This window comes from Etheostoma spectabile, chromosome 9, assembly GCF_008692095.1.
Source record: "Etheostoma spectabile isolate EspeVRDwgs_2016 chromosome 9, UIUC_Espe_1.0, whole genome shotgun sequence".
NCBI lineage: Eukaryota > Metazoa > Chordata > Actinopteri > Perciformes > Percidae > Etheostoma > Etheostoma spectabile.
The window spans coordinates 15,442,715-15,455,188 of NC_045741.1; the positions used below are offsets into that span (position 1 = coordinate 15,442,715).

At 36.4% G+C, this 12,474-nt stretch overlaps 1 protein-coding gene across 2 annotated transcripts in view; it reads right to left on the reverse strand.

The window, feature by feature from the left end:
- The window catches only part of arid3a (AT-rich interactive domain 3A), a gene marked incomplete at its 3' end in the record, with an annotated part of 49,995 nt that extends 43,837 nt beyond the window's left edge, over positions 1 to 6,158 (reverse strand). The window contains 1 exon segment of one of the 2 annotated variants that reach the window (XM_032525061.1): positions 5,850 to 6,158. 2 annotated transcript variants of the gene reach the window in all.
- Between the last annotated feature and the right edge of the window lie 6,316 nt (positions 6,159 to 12,474).

The following is a 12,474-nucleotide window of genomic DNA, read 5'->3' on the forward strand; positions in this document are numbered from 1 at the left end:
ATGTTTGTCTGTCATTGATTTACAGCCACTAACTCGTTCAGTGGCAGACAGCCAGAGACTGCAGCTCACTCAACCATGATGCTCAGAAGCTAACTGAGCAGGCTATTTGTATATTACACTTGCTGCTTCCAAATGTTCTTCAAATATCCTCGGGCTGAGATCAGGCGTGTGTGCTGACAGGAAGCTGAGTGGACTTCTGCTTGTAAACGTTTTAATAATGTTTATAATAATAACGGTGCTGCCAGCTTTGCATATTGATATGTACACTTAACACACTGAGCTGTGAATTTACAAACATCATCACAACTCTGGATCAAGATGGGACGGTATGGACTAATACACAGACCTTTATGTGAACCTGAGCTTAGTTTCAACAGAGATCACATCAAACACTTGATTAGAAGAGAGGCCACAATGACCAGTTTACATGTCAAGAGAAGGAACACTATGGAAACCAAAAACATCAAAACGACAGGATTAGAAGTACAAATACCGGCATACTATGAGAAGCTATGAGAAGACAGACACGCTCAACAGCCAAGTAGCAATGCGTGTTAGCTATGGCAAGACTGACATCAAGCTGATACTGGGCAATGAAAGAGCACCTTCACACTAACTGGAAACACATTCTAGAAAGCAACAAATGAAAATCAAATCAGGGCTGCCACTAGTGCTGAATGATTTGGGGGAAATAATCTAACTGCGATTTTTCTGCCAGAAATTGCGTTTTTGCGTTTTGAAGTTCTAAACAAACAAAAAAAAGTTCAGCTAAAGTTCAATATTCCAAACATAACAGATTAAACATGTCATGGAGCATTAGAACATGAGACACTATCAAAACTGCTTTATATTCTATATATAAATATATAATATATAATTTATAAATTACCAGCAATAAGTGATATTATTTCACATGCATATGCGTAAATGAACATTAATCAGTCAAACACAGGACATTTATAACAAATGCTAAAGTTATAGTAATAAAAACAATTCCCATAAAAAAATATGTACTTTCATGTAAACTGAAATTTCAGATGTGCATCAATTCAATAGCAGCATCTACTTCTTACTCCTTTTACCATCATGTTAAATAAAGTAAAATAAAAAAATAAAAAAAATCCACTTAAAATGGCACATTTCTGTAAACAATCTGTGTAATGTTATTCCAGCATTTATCTTGTGAAAAAAACTAATGATAATAAAAAGAGGAATAAAAAGTGGTCAACCAAATGTTACAACAAATTCAACTACATATTGCACATTTGATTATTTGTGGTCTTTACAATTAGCTAATCGCATTCTTTCAAATTGCGATTTCAATTTGAAAACGATAAATTGTAAATAAATGATTTCCATTAATTATTTATCTTTCAATTATTTTTTTATTTTTTTAAAGTGCTCATATTATGCTTTTTGACTTTTTCCCTTTTCTGTATTGTGTTATATATCTTTTTTGCAGGTTATGGTTTTACAAAGGTAAAAAGTCAACCCCAAAGAGACTTACCAACTCCAACAGAAACCCCTGTTCACAAACTGCTCCAAACAGCTCTAATGTAGTCCAGGCTTTACTTCTGTGACAAACTTTGTTCACTTTGTAACACATGTTATAATGCTCGCCTAGCTGCTAGCGTGGCCCGCCCTCTGCTTACTACTCTGCTTACTTGCTTACTTACTATACTCTGCTTCTGACTGGGTAGTAGTTGTTACCTAGGTACTGCACATGTGCGACTCCCAACAAAGATGGAAGAGAAGTGTGATGCTTCACTCGGTAGCAAAAACAGAGAGCTCAACACACAGGGTGAAAAGAGGAGTTGCAGCAATGTGCAGTACAACAAAAGTATAGTGTTTTCTTAACATTAAATCACATAAACCTATTCTGGTACAGGCTCTTAATACAATTATAAACCTGAAAATTTGAATAATATGAGCACTTTAATTATTCATTGATTTAGCTTTTAAGATGTCAGAAAATAGTGCAAAACGTACATGAAAATGATCCCATTTCTTGTTCCAGCTGACCAATCACAAAGATATTCAATTCAAAATTTTATGAAACTGAGGAAAGCATCAAATCCTTATATTGGAAAAGCTGGAGCCAGCGTGTGTTGGGAAGTTTTTCTTGATAAATGATTGATGATGATCAATTATTTAGTTAGTATATATTAATTAATTAATAAATATAGTTTTCAGTTTGGTTTTCTGACAACCAACCGTTTCAGCCCTGCATTAAGTTTATATACGTTTAATACTCAAGCTATAACGTCATAGTTTAATAAGCAAAATCGTGCAATATACTAAACCACATAATCAATACTATATGGATATATCACCATGTCAAGGTCTGCAACGTTTTCAATCCCTCTCTTTGATGGCAAATTACAGTTTCTACAAATCAAGAGCAACTACTTGCGTCTTTATGTAAACCTGGTTTCATAAGTGTTACTTATTAGGGCCAGGCTGTACTATTCAAAAGAAAGGGGAGGCCTTTTTAAGATCTGAACTTGATCACTGGCCATACGTTTCTAATCCACAACGTAATTCTAATTACAACATTAACACCCTCCTCCACCCGCTCGCTTCTCTCAATTGGAAACACTGGTGCACTGTGCAGTTGGCCAGTGTCGGCCACAGAATACCATATGCCAGGTTGGACCAAACAGATCAGTTTCACAGTAGAATGAAACATATAGGGCAATTTCTTGTATTCTTTCAAAAAAATTGCTGAGTTGTTTTTACACTACAATATATGTTTAAAGGGATACTTCACCGATTAGCATTAAGCTTTGTATCAGTAAAAAAACATGTAGTATTTTCAAATGACCGGGCTGCCCTCCCTCATGTCCCCCTGAGACAAGAGATCTCTGTATTGTGTGTCTGGGAAAAAAACTCAGATGACACAAAAATTGTCATTTTGCTTCATCTGAGGCATTTTTGCCCAGAGTCAGTGAACTACAAGCCAGCTAGTTCTGCATGTTTTCAACCCGCCCATAGGGGTGTCAGCCATCTTGGAGCTAAGCTACAGCTGAGCTAACGCTTTTCAGCAACAAACTTTTACAACAATTATGTGCATTCGAACTACAGCACGTGTACCATGGAAAATATGCAGGAACCTTTATTACAGACAAAATACTCAACACACTACGCAAGCTTTGCCTGCTGTGGAGACCAGCACCTCAGCCAGTGGTGTTGCTGAAGCCGCTAAGCCGGGTAAGGGAACATTAACGGCGGTGTGCGCTAAAGCGGAAACGCCGAACAATGGCAGGAGTTCTAGCTAGGTGGAAAGCTAAAGCTAGACGGCCACCTGTCTAATTCATCCAGCTTGTGAGTGTCCAATCATTAGACAACAAACTAGACTATATTCAACTTTAACGAAACTCCTAACCTGAGTTCAGAGACTGCTGTGGTTTTGTTTTTGTGGAAATATGTCTGAACAACACTGTACCAGACTCCGTCTAGCATACAAGCTTGCTAGCCCCCTCGAGCAGATGCTGCTCTGGCGGGTAAGACCACTGGAGGTAGGCTGTGTTAACACGGACTGGTGCAGAAATGGGGGGGCTTTTATCCAACTACTGCTAACCGCTGTTGGAGTTTGTGACTGTTAAATGCCGACCATTGTGCATTCTACACAAATTCACAGCTGTGTTTATACTCAGTGTTTACATTACTCCAGGCGCTAATGCTACCATTGCGTTAGCTGAACTTTATGTGCGTGCACTAAATGTTTCAAATGTTTTTATAAAATGTTGTTTTTATATATTTTAAATGTGTAACACCACTTGAGCCACGGTAAACATTTTGTGTATGTGTTTGAAATGACAATAAAACACACTGGAGTTGAATGCGTCACTGTCTGTCTATGTCAGTAAACGGTAGGCGTGGCTTGGGAGTGGACACTTTGAGCAGCGAAGCAAGTGCATTCTGGGATTTGGTGTCTTTCATTCACATGAAACAAAAACATTTTCTGGCTTTTTTTCCGGCAAAACCAGCTTCCTGGGCTAGCACTCCCCCACACCACCTTAAGAAAGAAACTATAACACCAACCACAAAAAAGTCAGTTTTAGTTGCAGCTTGGTATAACCAACCAGACTCTCCTGAAAAATAGAGTAATTGAGCTCTTTTGAATACACTTAAGATGACAAGTTTACTTCCCCCTTCTCATATCCACTGATGTCATACAGGGGGATACAGTGACTTTTCCCGCCGCCCAGCTGGAGTACTGACGGCAGCTTATTGTGTCCTTATCACTCCCCTGACATGTTGGACTTGTCTTGATCTCAGACACTAACAGATGCTGACAGACTCTTTTATCAACCTACTCCACCTTTGTTATATTATGCACTTCCACAGAAATACCAAAAATGTAAGGGCTTTTACCCTAGAGAGACACATCCTGAAGACATTTGTGAAATTATATCAGTTGTACATTAAAATGAGATAGATCTGCAACTGTGTTAATTTGCGGTCAACTGATATGTTTTTTTCAATGATGCTAATATTTAGACAACAGGGGGGCCAATATATATACATATATTTTTTTCCATTTCATAAAATACAACCATTTAATGAGAATATCAAAGAGACACAACATTGGTGAACTTAAATTAACATTTTTCAACCCTGTTTTTGTCTGCATTACCTCCGTTTAGTCTGTGTTTAGAACTAGGCTATTACTTGCAGCATAGTTTTGAAAAAACGCAAAGAAAAAAACAACTATTTTGTATTACTAATCTGAAACTAGAAACAAATACATAGAGGAGTTAAACGTACAATAATTCCTCCAGAATTGTAGTAGAAGTACAAATTCAAAATTGTACTCAAGTAACGTTCCAGTAGCCTACTTTACACCACTGTTTATTTGTTGCTTTCTAGAATGTGTTTCCAGAGTTACTCTGCCACTCTGTTTTTGGTATGAGTATCAAAACGACCTAGAAAGCAGCAGCTTCAGATCCATTCATAAAGCCACCCTGAGCTCTGAATCACCCTACAGTCTCTGCTTTGACCCCCGACATGACATATCAGACCAAACCTCCTTTAAAGCCTCATATGTAGACCATGTCACATGCACTGGCTTTTATATTCCACTTAGAGGGCAGTATGATGTACTGACGTATGTTTTGTGGCGTTGTAAAACAAAACAAAAAAAAAATTCATTTTAATTAGCTAGCAGTTTTGCCCACAAATTCTTAGCAGCAATCATTTGTCGGAAACAGTCGGGTTATCCGTTTTTGGCGTCTAGTTAAAGCACCAGATAATACTGGCAATAATCATCTGTATAGCCTAATATTAACTGAAATAGCGAGCAATATTGTGTTTTTACATTTGTGATAATATTTTGTTGACATAACATAAAACTCCGAACGTTAGCTGTTGGTAATGGTAGGTGTATAATTTAACACTTTTGTAACTGACAGTAACGTTAAATACGACCCGTTAGCTTATAAACATGTACACTTGTATTATGTTACTCTCTATATTCTGTAAAATTCGGCGTTACCACCGAAAAACGTTGTATTACAATAAAACACCTCTTCCGTTAGATTTTTTTTTCTTAAGAAATGGTGCCATTGACGTTACACTCAACCTAGCTTGAGTTACGTTCGTTGGCTGACATATGGCAGGTGAGTCCATCCGCTAACGCTAGCTACCTAAGCAATAACGCACACTATTGATCAGGCGATTCGATAATGTCGCATCGATTAAAAAGCAAACAAACAAAGGCTGCGTCCTGTAAATGACGATCTAAACAGAAGCAGCAAAAAATAAGGAAGCCACACAAACCTAAATTATGCATAAGACTTTGTAGGCATTCAAAGTCAAACGAAAATTAATGAGAAATATTTACTTACCACATCGGCTTCCGTTCGGGTTTCACACTCTTTGGTACCGGAAGAAACATTCCTGTTTTCCTCGTCTCTGAATCCAGTCTCCCCCTTCGATTACACACAGAGAAAAACACACCAAAAAGAGGAAGAGGAGAAGTCGTTGGTGTGTTTATCAGCTAGAAATAAAGTGGTTTCACGTGACTGCATGATATCCACGCATTCGCCTTTTGCGTGTAATTGTGTTTTCAGACTTTGAGTGTCGGTTTCAGAACCCGCAGCGTTCAGTCAGACAGCCGGAGAGAGAGGCGTGGAGACACTCGCCGGCCTGCACAGTCAGATCATTGGTTGACAAACAGTAATCAGATGCAAATTCCTTACCTCTGAATCAGCAGGGGCCGCCCACCCCCACCCCCGGTGCAGGGGATGTCGGTAAATGCATGGGTGTAAATTATAAAGTGGGCTGGGAGTGGAGCAGATAGGTGGAGAGACATGTACTATGAGAGGCTCCTCAACAGATGAACCCTTAACCTGGATCCCAGCGAGGTGTCCCAGTAGGCTATTTATCTGGGTGGTTTCAAGATTATTAAGGCAATAAGAAAGAAAAATAACTTACACAATTTATTAGAGCTGAAATGATTAACGTTAGTTGATATAGCAGTCAAAGAATAACCTGCCACCGATTTACCATTGAAGTTATTTTTCAGGCAAATACGCCAATGAATCTGTGTTTTCAGTTTCTCAATTGTGAGCAGGCATTTTTCCCTATTTTCTGACAGACTAAAGCATTAATCAATTAATCATCTAAATGATCTACACATTAATCGATAAGACTTTGTCGTTAGTTGCAGCCCTGCACATTCAGTTTATTTATTTTCTTACTTTTCTCTTATTTATTTTTTGCAGTATTACTTCACATTTGTTAACACTTATTTACACTACTTGTATTCATGTTTCTATTATTGCACTACATCGTCTTGGATCCTGTTCTGTACCTGTTTTGTATCTTATTGTTTGCACCTTATGTTCATTCGTTCAATCTTTTGTTTTGCACCGGGACCAGGGAAACACAATTTTGTTATTCTATGTACTGTACACTGCACTGTATGTAGATGGATGACAATGAAGTCTTTTTTATCTTAAGAAATACTTAATACTTGTATCTCTTAAGGCTTCTTTAAAGCCTAAGTATTACTTATATTTCTAAGTCTGAAATAGTGTTTTGAATAAATGTGTACAATGTAAATTGAAATGATTGTCATGAAACATTTTTTCTCAGTGTAGATTTTTGGTGACAGTCCCTTGGTGGAGAGCCCTTGTTCAACAGGGAGGCTGATGGGAGACCTAGTTTTATATACAGTCTACGTGGGAGACTAAATATACCGTGTTTGGTGTGAAAACTGCATAAAATAAGCTTCAAAGTGAAGCAAACCTCGGTTTATTTCCTTAAACCAATTTTTATTATTACTGAGATTAGTGTTATGCTTAGCTTTGTCTAGATAATTGATATTGTCATTTACTTCCACAAAGCTTCACAACATTGATTAAAAAAGTAGTTTATTTAGTTGAACTTTCCTAAACTCACTTTAACCAACTTTTACTTTCACAACACATGGTAAATGGACTGCATTTATAGTGCTTTTCTACTTTCTTTCCCTTAGCTTTCATAGACTTGGACTAATTATACACTGCGCAATTTTTTAGGACAATCTTATACACCCTACAGCAGGAAATACATGTTCAGAATGCCTGTAATCCAACATAACTCAAAACCATGCAATTTAATATGCCCTTTGGAAAGTGTGTGGAAAATGATCAAACCCAATGTCAACAAAGGACTGGTCCATTCACATAGACCAAACCGTGTGGTGAAAACTGCACATTTAGAAAAGAAAAAAAGTTCAGCCACAATTAAATAACCTCACTGCTGGAAATTCGGTTCTTTCTGTTGTCATCCCACAGTTGTTGACAGCTTCCTAAAGTCACCAGCCATGTCATCTATTTCCAAATCAGATTTTACAGTTGGAGTGCTGACTGGTTGCAGCTGCTTTCTAAAATAAAAGGCTTGAGATATTTAAAAGAGAAAAATGATACTCCCAATACCTTATCAGATGTAATGGAATCCAGGAGAGAAGTGTTTGTTGCCCTGACACAGAGAGTTATGAAAATTGAAACGGGCCTGAGGCTCTCTGTGGTGATGGCAACTATGATTTCACACTCGATTGAAAATAATTAAACACTGACTGATGCATTTCCATAAACAGAAAACTCACACATCAATGCATTTTGAGGTTTCCTGTTTTCATGTAAATAGTGTTTGACTTTGTGTGACTTTGGGTTTGATAGCAAATGTATAAATAGTTTGGGCTGAATATCAAAGTATCTAGCCTTTTCTCATTGCATGCATGCTTTCACGATAACCTGATTCATTTATTTGATTAACTTGTGTTCTTCTTAGAATATAATGATTAATAAATAAATACATTGTTTCAGTTTCAAAATGGAACCAAATAGTTTGAACATAAAACTTAAAAAAAAACCTAAGATTGGAGTCAAAATGAACACATCATAAGAATACTTTCAAAATGAAGTAAATCAAATACTGTAAGCGATGCTGTAAAGGTTGGTTAAATATTAATAAGCAGTACCTGTCAGCCATACATACCATTTGGTCGTTTTCTCCATGTTGGCTTGTTTCAGTTTCTTACTGCTACTGCTTCTCTTTGTGGTTTCATATGATGATTTTTGACATGACATTGGGCAGTTACGACCACTGATTAACTATTGAGCTCTGTTACCTGCCTTTTGTTTTGAAAAACTGCAAGATCTACGTGCAGATTTCCACACTTCATCAATAGCTGACAAATGCCGCTAAATGTCGTTCATCCAAACAGTTCCATCAAAAGGTGAAGTCTTTATCTGTTATCTCGTCCACCGCTTGTAGTGCACCATTTCGTTATGGAACTACTGGTTAGTACAAATAGAACAATCAAATTGTACATACCTATTCTTTTTTTTTTTTTTTTTTTTATAATTTTGAGGTTTGGACTGTTGGTTGGGCAAAACAAGCATTTTGAAGGTGTCATATTGGTCTTTGGGTAAGTGTGATGTCATTTCTCACTATTTTCAGAACCTTTACAAACCAAACAATCAATCGATTAATGGAGAAAATAATCAGCAGATTAATCCATAATGAAAATAATCATTATTTGCAGTTTGATACAAAACAGATCAAAGTAAGCTCCACCCCAACCTATTACTCAAATTCAGATTTTATATTAATACATTAGTAATAATAATCCAATGGTAAATGCAATAGTGTAACAGACATAGGGGGCAGTTTTCAACATTGGGTACTTTTACTTGTGATACTTTAAGTTAATTTTTCTGATTATACTTATACTTTTACTTACAACATTTTTAATGCAGGACATTTACTTGTAATTAAGTATTTTTTACAGTGTTGTCTTAGTACTTTTACATATTTTCTACACAACTGGTATTGGCCTGTCTCTTGGTATTAGTTTGCCACCTAGTGGAAGGAGTCAGAGAAAAACCCACCAGGAATTCCTGTCATTCTACTGTACCGCTGTAGGTCAACTACGTCAGTGGTTCTCAACATGAGGTCCGGGGACCCCAAGGGGTCCTTAAAGGGGTTCCAGGCGGTCAACGACAAAAAGGGGTATCATTTATTTTCACTATAATTTCATCCATAAGTAACACAATGACAAGTTGTATGACTATTTTGCTCATGGGTTTCATTTACTTTCTGTAATAAAACATGTATCTAAATGCAAAAAGTTATCAGATGGGGGTCCGTAAATTGTGTCAGTTTAAGGGTCCTTGATGTGAAAAAGTTTGAGAAGCACTGCACTTTGTAACATTTTTTACTTTTAAACTTTACAAAATATCTACTTATTACTTATCTATTTCAGATAATTTATGACAATATTCACCAACAATACTTTAATTAATTATTCCCAACAAATATGTACATGTTTTAGAATCTAGGCTAATATTGCAGTTTAGCCTCATTGCAGACTCCGTGTGAATGGTAATTAAACAGAGACGTTCAGCAGTTGACCCAATTGCCTCTTTAAAATAATATTGTAGGATTTTCATCAAAGCATCATGCAGATCCAGATGGATTCTGCCAGCACTTTAATAGTTTCATGTTTTAAGACTAGCATGCACAACTTCAGTCTGCAAAAGACCACAATTCACATGACAAATGTACCGTAAAAAGTGCTTAACATGCATGTGCAACCCATGCAGCGTACTAAAATTAACAATACGAGGATAAGGAAATGCAGTCACACAGAAACCTCAGTAATTGTGGAAGTGATGGAAAAGTACATTTACTACATGCCACTACAATCATATTAATCCAGTAGTAAATTAAACGATTAAACAATGGGGCTATTCTGCATACAACTTTGACATAAGTAAAATTATTAATGCAGGACTTGTACTTCAAATTAAGTATTTTTTTATACATAAAAAAAGTTAAGTCAGAAAAAATAAGCTATTAGTAAGTAAAAAGTACACAATGAAATAAGAAATATCTTAAATCTTTTAATAGATGCAGTGACAATTATAAATAGGTACTGTAGCACACACATATTAAACACACAGATGTTTTTGTATTCTAGTGTATAAAGCTTTCAGGCTATTTTAGGCTTTTTCAAACCAAATGTTGGCACAAGGCAACCCTCTGGTTCATTTTTTTTGTTTTGTTTTTTTAACAGCAACTACTTCTACATGTAGTTAAAAGGTTGGCAGCGTCCCACGGTGCTTGGCTTAACATGATCAAAACAAGTTCATCTAGAAGAAAGTATACAGTACACAGAAAAGGACACCGTGTGAGATAAACTATGTAACATTCAGAGAACTTGGAAGCCTGAGAAACGTGATTTCCACGCAAACAAAACACAAACTTTGGTTGTTGCACCAGGTCAAGTTTTACACTGCTGACGACAGTATAAAAAAGAAAATCGTGGATACGATTTTTTGCTTTTGTTTCCAAAGTCCAGTCAAGTACAAATGTCGAAAAAACAAACAGAGAAACTTCTATTCATAAGGCAGACGTGCTTTTCCAGGCTTGTTAATATTTCGATGAAACATAACGGAGTCAAGACTGCAGGATTTTACCATCAAAGCACCTTAAATGTGGTTATCTTTCTGCCAATGTAACACATTACTGCACATACAGTATACCTTACAAACCATAGTGTGTAAAAAAAAAGAAAAGAAAAAAGGCTTTAAAACGTTGAAATTGTGTGTTAAGTGTAAACTGAGTGAACACTATAGCAAGAAATCCATGAAGGCATCTCAAAGTACAGGGATATTGGCAAGTTTTCGATTTTAGTTCTTTATCTTGTCTCTGATTATTGACCAATGGTGGAAAGAAAACTTGCATTTGTCGACACCAGTGTGCAGTGAAAGCAGCACATCATAAATCTGTTACTCAGCTTGGTTGTTTAAAATGTAAGTGTATCCTTGGTGATAAGATTGGACAAAGCCAGCAGAGAAATATACACAGAAAACAATCTCATAGATTGTATCTTAAGAGGGAGTTTTCTTCTCACGCATAACGCAGAGATAATTATTAAAGAATTACAACCAAAGTATACCAGAAGCTGTTATTTCCAACCCTTGAAAGCCATTTTCTTCTTTACCTATGATGAGTGATGTGTCTGTGCATATGATGTAGAGAGATTAATATTCATGCTTAACACCTCACTACCTTACACAAATCCTACAGGCTAATCCTTCAGGCAGTGATGTATTTCCTGATGCATTCCTCCGTCTTAGCACCTTTACAAAATGTCATTCCTCGTTAGCAACACAGAGTTCTCACAGATATGCAAACAGAGCTGCACATCCAAGAGTTTATACAAACAGGTTTCAAGTAAATCTTCCATTTATAGGTTAATATTGTAATTATTTACCGTTATGAATTTGTGCTTTATTGCTAATACAGGTTCCTTATCTAGTTCTCATCAAATAGTAGGGGGATGGGAAGGTTGCCGTTACAATTGGTACACTCCAAAGACGTGTGGTTGTGAGTCAGATCATATTGAAGCAGTGTTCAAGAGGAATAAAACTAACAATTAGTGATACAATTACATCAGACAGTAACATCATCACCTGTGAAAAGTCATATTTCATGTTGTCTTAAATTTAATATGTTGTGAAATTGTATCATTTGCACTGAGAAAAGGGGCAGAATAGACCAACGATTCGTTAACCTACTTTACTTGAACTCATAAATTAATTAAAAAATAAATTAACATTATGCTATTATAATGCAAATGACAGTTTTTTTGTAGCTGTACGAAATGCAATTTCCTTGTGTCATGTATTTGTTATTTTGAATTCCAATCACAAATCAGGTTGTTAGATTACATTCTTAAAATTAAGAATCAATAATGCCCATAATATTAATAAACACTTACCAAAATTATAAATGCAACACTTTTGTTTTTGCTCCCATTTTTCACGAGCTGAACTCCAAGATCTAAGACTTTTTATAAGACCCCCCCCCCATACAGTAAAATTGCACATTTTAGAGTGGTCTTTTATTGTGGCCAGCCTAAGGCACACCTGTGCAACATTCATACTCTCTAATCAGCATCTTGATACGCTACCT